This window comes from Cupressus sempervirens, chromosome 2 (assembly GCF_028749045.1).
Source record: "Cupressus sempervirens isolate cs-2001-9-10 chromosome 2, ASM2874904v1, whole genome shotgun sequence".
Classification (NCBI taxonomy): Eukaryota; Viridiplantae; Streptophyta; class Pinopsida; order Cupressales; family Cupressaceae; genus Cupressus; species Cupressus sempervirens.
In genome coordinates, this window is record NC_143119.1 from 167,938,788 (window position 1) to 167,948,555 (window position 9,768).

The 9,768-nt window shown below is 31.1% G+C and overlaps 1 pseudogene; it reads right to left on the minus strand.

Moving 5' to 3' along the window:
• Positions 1 to 4,791: 4,791 nt before the first annotated feature.
• Positions 4,792 to 8,365, minus strand: LOC149571584 (LEAF RUST 10 DISEASE-RESISTANCE LOCUS RECEPTOR-LIKE PROTEIN KINASE-like 2.4; annotated as a pseudogene).
• Positions 8,366 to 9,768: the final 1,403 nt, after the last annotated feature.

Here is a 9,768-nt window from a genome sequence, read left to right on the forward strand (position 1 = left end):
GATGAAAGAGGGAGATTCAGAAGAGATAAGATACTGATTAGCAATCAGCTATGAAGGATTGGGAATACAGAGTAAGGATGTAGTAGTTAAGAGGGAGAAGCAGAACAAAGGATTCAGTTTCTATCAACAAAAGAGGGAGACATGATACAAAAAGGAAGATATGTAATGACAACAAGTTTTTTTTATCATGTCTCCCTCTTTTTTTGATAGAAACTGAATCCTTTGTTCTGCTTCTCCCTCTTAATTGTTGCATCCTTACTATGTATTCCTGATCCTTCATAGCTACTTGCTGATCAGTATCTTATCTCTTCTGAATCTCCTTCTTTCATCTCTCTTTTTTTGGATTCCTGATCCTTCATAGCTGCTTGCTGATTAGTATCTTATCTTTTATGAATCTCCCTCCTTCATCTCTCTTTGTTTGGTCTACTTCTGATCTCATACATTCTCATACATCTCCCTCATATAATTTTGGTTGTAACTAAGTTGATCAACTCAATCAATTGATCAATTTGGTTTGCCATCAATGCCAAAGAGGGAGATTTTTGGAAATGATTGAAAAGATCATGAATGAAGAATGATGGAACTGGTAAAGAATTCTTTCAATCATTGTTTTATTATTGATGTCAAACTTGCTACTTGCAAGAATGAAAATTGCTTAAGTGATCCAAATAATATCAATTGGTTGATTGACAAGGAAGAGGCAATCAATTAGATGTAACTAGGGCACCTAGAGAAAGGTTGAAATTATGATGTTTTAATGAAGTATAAAGATCAGCTAAGCCATTGATGAAATAGTGTATTGATGACACACTCTAAGACATAGGGAACGGACACACTAAGACACATCAAAGATGTAAGGTTTAACTAAGTCATTTGTAGAACCTGACTAAGTTCATTTGTAAGTGTCGAGCAAGCTAGTTATTAAAGATGAGCAAGTTCAACTGTAGTGTATGCCGAGCAATCCTTCAAGTGCTAAGCATAAGAAAAAGGTAATGGATGAGAAGAAAATCAAGAATCATTCAGGAACCGAGTGATCTAGAAAATTGTATATGCCGAGTTATACAGAATTCAACATGTGCTTAGTAACTCAAGATCCAATAGGAGCCAAGCACTACGAAGTAAATAGAAGCTAGATGATTCAAGAAAATAATAGAAGCTAAGAAATATAGGAAAGCTTCAGGTACTGAGTAAAGTAGAAACTACAGAGGATTCCAAGCAATCCAGAGCTAGATAGTCTCGAGCATCAGTAAATAGCAGTAGAAGCCAAGCAACCTAGTTAATGTCGAACATTATTAAACTAATGATGTCGAGTTGATGCATTATTTTTTAAGTCAAAAGATTCGCCAAATCAGAAATGATAAATTTGTTACATTGAATTTTTTCAATTAGTTGGATGATAAGGATGATGAGTAGATGTCATAGAATTTAATGTAAACCATGCAAACCAATTCAAGGTGAATACTGATGGACTTATCATGAAGTTTTTGGAATAAACAATTTGGAGGGAAAATAATATCATTCTCTTAGATCAAATCGAATTGATAAGCGGGAAGATTTGAGTAGGAAATGAAGAACAAAACTTCTTTATACAGAGTTACAAGTTAGAGATCAAAATAGTGAGAGAGTGAGTTGGTCTCAAGTGTGGTCGTGTGAAGAAGCCAAGAGAAGGCTAGTGTGAAGTGTCAAAAGAAGAGGACAGAGTGAGGAGTAAGCATAGAGCATCAAGACTCTAAGTTGATCAAGTGACCATAAAGTGCATTGGTACAACGAGTGGGAGAACTCAAGGAGATAGATCTCGAGGCCTGGAAAATTTGTCAGCACTACAAGGAAGAAAAGCCAAGCAAAGAAAAGAATTGAAGAAGTGATCTGAAATCTGCAATGTTAGAGTTGCAATCTTTATCAGGTCAAAACCTTTTTAATACTTTCTTACCATTGTATTAGCATTGAAATCCTACATTGCTAGGTTAGCTTAATAGCTAGGTGGATAAGCCTCAAGAAAAGGATAGAAGATCCCTAGGAGAAGGATAAGAGATACTCAGGAGAAGGATAGGAGATCCTTAGGTGAGGGATAAGAGATCCTTTTGAGAAGGTGATCAAAAATCTCATGGACTTGGGTGGGCCTAACAACACTATGTAAATCCTTTAACAAGGTGGCGTTCTAAGTTGAATGTTCTTAAGTCCTCTAACAAGGCACACTTCTAATAGGGTGTAGAAATCCTTTCATAGGGTCACATCTGACACTGTGTAAATCCTTTAACAGGGAAAACCATAAGAAGTGGTTGAAATCAATTGCGCAATTATTTTGTGTGTGTCATCCCCACCCCAGTTTTACCTTCTTATTCCTAGAGGGTTTTCGGGTCACCAAAATCTTTTTGTTATGTGGTGATGCATGTTTACTTTTCATGATTATTTAATTGCATGATAGTTTTATTAAAGAAAAATTTGTATTGGACATTATTGGACCTTGAATAACTAATTCACCCCCCCTCTCAGTTATTCTAAAAGAATTCTAACATTTAATCCTTTATTTTTAATTTGATTCCCACCTCTTTTGTTGATCAATAATTAATATTCACATATTTATAGGTAAATAATGTAATATTCTTCTTTTTAATAAAAAAATAATATAGATAGTATTAACCAATATACGATACAATGCTCTATGTACATGAAATATAAACTAGGAGACCAGTATTAATGATTTCTAACCAAAAGTATAGTACAATTCTCTATGTACATGAAATAGAAACCATGTGACCAATATAAATTACTTCAACTCTTTAAATTTACTTAAAATGGGATTAAATTGTTTGTTTCTTATAAGATTATTTCTCCTAAAGAAGTGTGATAAATCATAATCCTTCAAAATTTCTATGGCTTCCTATAGAAGTGTAATGAAATACAATCTTTCAAATTTTACATGACTTTAATCATTATCCTCCTTAAGATTAATGCTCACATAAATAATCTTATATTTGGCACAAGGTTCAAATATTTCAAGGTACACATGATTCAATGAGAATTAATTTTTCAAATATGATTTGCACATAGTGACATGTTCATAATGCTAACAACTATGAAAAATTTACAAAGTATATCTAGTACTACATAATTGAATGATTAATTTAATATCTTTTCATGGAGATTGTAGATGTAATAAATCTACAATACGAAGAGAATGGAAACAAACAAAAATGTTCAAAACTTCAATAAACATTTTAACCTATATTTTTTATGATCTAGTAGTATTTAACTATTGAGTTTCTCCTACATCATTATAACAATGAATGTCTAACAATACAAGTTTGAAGTTATCTACATGAAATAAGTTCTCGTGAGGTTTCCTAAATGTTCAAATGTTTACCTTGGATTATGATTTGGTACTTATGGTATGACAACACAAACATTTGTGTCTGAAAAGTTGATTTCATTTTAGGCGATACATGTGCAAATAGTCCTTTTGAAGGATAGAAATGCAACGACTTGACACACTAAATGGTAAAAATGCATGAGAATAAGAATGCCAATGTTTAGATGCTATTTACTTACATGGACTATTAATTGAGGTGAAATCATGTCTTTAAACAATAAAAATGATCAAAAGCAGGTGTAATAAATTGTGACCCTAAAATAAGTGAAATAAAAGAGAAATACAATGTCATTCATAATTAAGTAACTTTTCCAATAGAAAGTTAGTTATTTCAAACTTGAAACCTAATTTATTTTCGTCTAAACTATTTGTATTGACTAAAATATCTTTTAAAAATAGAAATGTAAATTCTTATTGCAAACAAAACAAATTAATATTAAATACTGTAATCTTACAAAAAATAATGCTTAAATTAAAAAAAATAAAAAAATAAAAAATATATATATATATAAACACACACACACACACACACACACACACACACATACATACATACATACATACATACATACATACATGTATGTATGTATATATGTAGATATATATGTATGTATATACATATATACATATATATATATATATATACATACATATATATGTAGATATATATGTATGTATATACATATATATATACATACATATATACATATATGTATATATGTATATACATACATATATATATCTACATATATACATACATATATATATATATATACATACATATATACATATATATATACATCTATGTATATATATACATGTATATATATATATGTCTATATATATATACAAATATATACATATATATATGTACATACATGTACATATCTACATATATATATCTACATACATACATACATACATACATACATACATACATACATACATATGTGTGTGTGTGTACATATACATATAGATATATATATCTATATACATATACATGCATATACATATACATATACATATCTATATACATATACATATACATATACATATACATATACATACACATATACATACACAGACACATACACATACACATACACATACACAATGTGTATGTGTATGTGTATGTGTATGTGTATGTGTATGTGTATGTGTATGTATATATATACATATATATGTATGTATGTATGTATGTATGTATGTAGATACATACATACATACATACATATATATGTATATATATATGTGTGTGTGTGTGTGTGTGTGTGTGTGTGTGTGTGTGTGTCTATATATATATATATATATTAGAATGATAGATTAAAATTTAAAATAATTACTATGCTACTTGACATCTAGATGATGTCAACCTTTTAAAAAGTAAATGATAATTAATAAAAGAGAAATACGAATGAATATTAAAGTTTTCTCTTTTCCACCTTAGCTTCCTTATTTTGTTTATATTTTATTGTATTTAATAGTTCAATTTCCATTTGATTATACCTACTGTATTTATCCATTTCTACAAAACCAAGTTTGCTTAACCCCCTCTCTAACTCCCCCTTCTCGATCAAATTGGATGCCCACTCTGGAAAATATAATTAATTGGACCAGCTCACATGCATATCAAAATTCTTTCTTCCTCCAATGAGCTCCAGCAATACCATTCCAAAACTATAAACATATGATTTGTCCCTCACCTCTAGAATAGTATGCCCTAGTGTTCCTCTTGTAGTTGTCATTGATATGTGATCATCTCCCCTACCACACAGTTTAGCTAGACCAAAATGAGCTACCTTTAGTTTGAACTCTTCATCCAGTAATATTTTGTGGGGTTTTATGTTTAAATAAATGATACGGTTTTCACAATCTTGGTGTAAATAGGCTATGCCTTGAGCTACACCCAAAGCAATTGAATACAACTATGCCCAATTTAGGATTGGTACCTTGTCTTTCCCTATAAATATAAACTTGTCTAGAGATCCATTAGCCATATACTCATATACCAATGCATTTATGTGTTCTTCATAGAAATATTCTATCATACCAACCAAATGAACATGATGGATCCTTTTGATGGTCGCTACTTCATTCATGAATTGATCCTTACTATGTCTTGACTGATCAAGCATTTTTACCACCACCAAGTAGCCACTTGGTAGCTTTCCTTTGTAAACCATGTTAAAACATCCTTCTCCTAGTTTTTGTGAAAAGCTATTAGTGATCTACATAAGCTAAGAGTATGAACATATGCATGGTATTTGATGGACATCATCATGCAAGATTATCTCTACACTAGATAGATCAAGTTTCAACCTCCTCCTTTGATTAACAAATAGAAGCAATAATCCTATCAGTAACAATACATTGGTTCCAATGGCCACACTTGATTAAAAAGCTTACATTGATGAAATACAAATATTCAAAGAAAAGGATATATAAATGAGTAAATACAAATAAAAAAGAGATATGTGTTTGCAATGATAGAAGTTTTAGTCTTTGAGTTGTCCAAAACGCCTCAATCCATAAGAATTGATAGTGATGAAAGCTATATTAATATAATAATAAATTTTAATGCCCTTTGTGCACTACTATTATTTTATATCATTATAGTGGACCTTTCTTTTTTTGAGAAACCCCACGATGTTAATTTATTGATATATTGTCTTCTAAACAATTAAAACAAGAGCTTTAGGAGAGCTTGAGTCCCTGCTTTGTGCAAGTGTCAATGAGATATTTCTAGAATTTTTAATGATATTCATTTTTATTCTCACTAAACATACAAAAATAAGAGAAATAGTACAAAATATCAATAAATAGAACCAATTTGACAATCTTGCTAATGCGATCATTGATATAAAAACTAAATTTTAAATTATGTAGAAATGTAAGATAAAATGTAATTGTGATTTAGGTCATGAAACTAAATCTATATCGATGAAAAATATTAAATTAAAATGACAATTTTAGAGGTTTATTAGTAAAAATAAACTAGAAAAAGTTCTTGTGAAAAAGCATTTAAAAAATTACATGAAAAGATATTTTAAAATAATTAATATCACAATTTTTGAAATCAAAACTTATACCATATAAAATTTAAATTTAGATTGTTGTTTCTTTAAAATAAATTTTATATCATCATTCTTAAATTGAATTAGATAATTATAATATCTTTAAAAATAAATTTATATTTAAAAAGTATAAAAAATTAAGATTTTAAATAACGTGTATTTTTGTTTTGAAGATAATAATAATTTAAAACATTTTATATCCTTTCTTTAAAAAGAACCTAAAAGTTAACAACTACATAATCCTAATAGGGTGCACTTACAATATATTCTATTCAAAAAAAACTTATCAAAACCTATCTTCTCATCTTTAAATGCATACGCAAGAATGTAATGAAAGGTTGGCATATTTTAATTAGTGCAAAATATGGATCAATTCAAAATACACACTTAAAAGTTTAAGCTTGTAATATAAATCTAATAAGTAAAAAGGCAAAGTCTAACTGTTAGATTTTATTTTTTTCTGAAATTTACAACAATGAATTGAAGTTGGTAGACTGTTTGAATAAGCAACCCCAATTGCTGAAGTGACTGCCTTGTCTTATAATTTTGATCTCACAATAAATAGTTTCAGCTGTAGTAATTGAAAACTAGTGAATTGTGGCTGTACTGATGTGACAACGTAATTATTTTTGCTTTATTTTTGGTTTTTCTAATATTTAAAAAAAAAAATTAAACCTAGAAAAATAGGCTGAAGCCAATGAAAAAATAGTAATTACTTTTTATAAATTTAATTTATAAATAATTATATCCAAACTTTAGACTTTTCAAGCATATGTTCAATGATAATTAATTGAGGGAGGTCAAATGAAAACATTAGTTCACTATTAGGCAGGGACTAATAATGAACAATTCATAAGATATCTACGTTTAAATGATAGATCAATTGATATAATGTAATAGATGATTTTTTTCTTAAACTTAAGAAAAAGAAATACTCGAGGTAACTATTCCAGAGCATATTTGTCCTTGTGTATAAATTATGGAGATTAACAAGAAAGGGATACTTACCTATACCAGTAGCATATATAGTAGTATTAAACAAACTTGCATGGTCAGAATTACCTACGATGGCATAGACTATGTTTAGCATTATGCTTAGGAAATATAGAAGAATTAAAATGAACAAAAAAATCGTTCTCTAGAAATAATAAAAATGTCGACACTAACTATATAGACTAGGGATCAGTTACGACTCTTACCAGGTTTCCGTGATTTGCAACTCAACTGCGTCGAATTAGCGGTGTCGTAAATGCTAAGCTCTTCCTTTGACTCGCAATGCTCACAACCTTCACTGAAATTCTATTTTATTTTGAATCCGTCATATATACTTCGAAAGATCGGTCGATTACTTATGTCGAATTTGTGAATATGTAGCTGCACTAATGATTTACAATACGTAGCCAGACTAAAGGTTCAATGGTACCAACTACTATTGCATTCCAAACTTATACACTTGATCAGTGGCACTGGCCGACAGGCACTCTCTGATATCTTCTCTGCATAGACTTATATTCATATATCCATCAGAAATGCGAAAGTGAGGGCTAGACCACAATTTCATTGTACGATTACTGGTCGACGGGTTGCAAACATCTCCTCACATATTTCTATCAACTATTGTAATGGGATAGGCAAGATACTGTTTTGGGTGGCGATGAAAAGGATTCACTATATAGTACTGGTAGCCACTAATGTTAATTAGAGGCATTTTCACTTTACCATCGTACTCCAGTTGAAGAGCAGGGTCACCGCAGCCGCTCTTCTTTTCTCTGAAGGGATATCCGATGGTTTGATTCCCACATTCATAGACTTCTGGACAAGCTGGGGATGCAGGAACGAGGCACATGAATAAGACTACTGCCAACACAAGAGAAGGTAATTGCTCAGAATCGTAACGAAGGGGCAGTCCCTCCATTTTCATTTTCGTTACAAATGTGAGAAAGTGATCGAGTTATAAAAGGGGAACATGAATGGCAGGTAGATAGCAGAGAAAGAAATGGAAGAAGTCAAGTAAAAGATGAGGGGTTGCAAGCTTTGAGTTTAATAATGGAGGCTGGAATGGTTGATCTCTCGGGAAGTCCCCATGCTTCATCCTTGTGAGCATCACCTAGATCCAATGAGTGTTAAGTGTTCCATTTATTCTCATAAGAGATAGATTCATGATGAACCACTACTTATGAAACATAGGTCAATAAGTTTGAATCAAAATCACATTGTTAAATCCTCATAGCAATATCACAGAACTCCCGTAGTCAATACGCAAATTTGAAATGAAAGGAAATGGCCGCGGTGTATAGCGGGTGGGCTGAAATGCTGAAAAATACGATAGATGAAGCGGCGGTCCTTCCATTTTCATCATACCTATTCAACGGGAAGCAATTGAGTTGAGGAGAGCATTAATGACAGTTGAATGGCAAAGAAACGAAGCGAGAGAAGGCGAGAAAAATAAAGAGGCGCGAGTTAAAACTTCAGCAAAAAATAACGTAAGACATGCGCTAATTAGACTTGCTCTCTTTACTTGTATTTAAGAATTCAGTACGTACCATTGAGCCTTGCTGTCACTCGGTTACGCTTTATTTGACGCGTGAAAGTCGCGTATGACGACAAACACATTTGAATTCCACGAAAGGGCAAGTTCGACACAATGAGAGATTTTAAGTTTGAAAATAATAATTAATTTGACGTACAGTCGACGGTCGCAGATCCATGGAAATTCTGGTGAATATCGCACAAGATCCGTGGAAATATGAATAGTGGGTTCTAGGGGTTACCCTTAATTTGCATTGTTGTCGAAGGAGATTCCTCCATTTTGTATCCTCCATCCACGAAAAAAATGGTTTTGCCGCTGATTATTCTTATTGGACCGATTAAACATCACATTATAAAGTGTGATTGTAAGGTTAAGAATGTTAAATAGCTAAAGTTTACTTTTCCTAAAAAAAAATTTAAGTATGGTGCTTAAGGGTAATCATTATTTTAGTCAAGCTTATGACAAAATGCACTTCTCTCCTTAAAAAATAACATGATGCATACATACCATTCATCTTAGGTATTACAAATGGAGAAGACCAAGTATGGATGATGTGTTTGGGCATTACAAATGGAGGAAACCAAATATGGATGACATGTGTTTGTGAAGAGACTAGACTACATATTCATACAAAGAGAAACTCTTAACTGATAAATTTTGGATTTTTTGTTTACAAAAATTGTCAAGCTCTTTGCACTTCATTTCGCATTTTTGTTTCTAACTTCTCACTTATTTAATCGCATCACATATGGAATGCATATTAAATATTATTAAATATCATTTGGTTTTGAAAG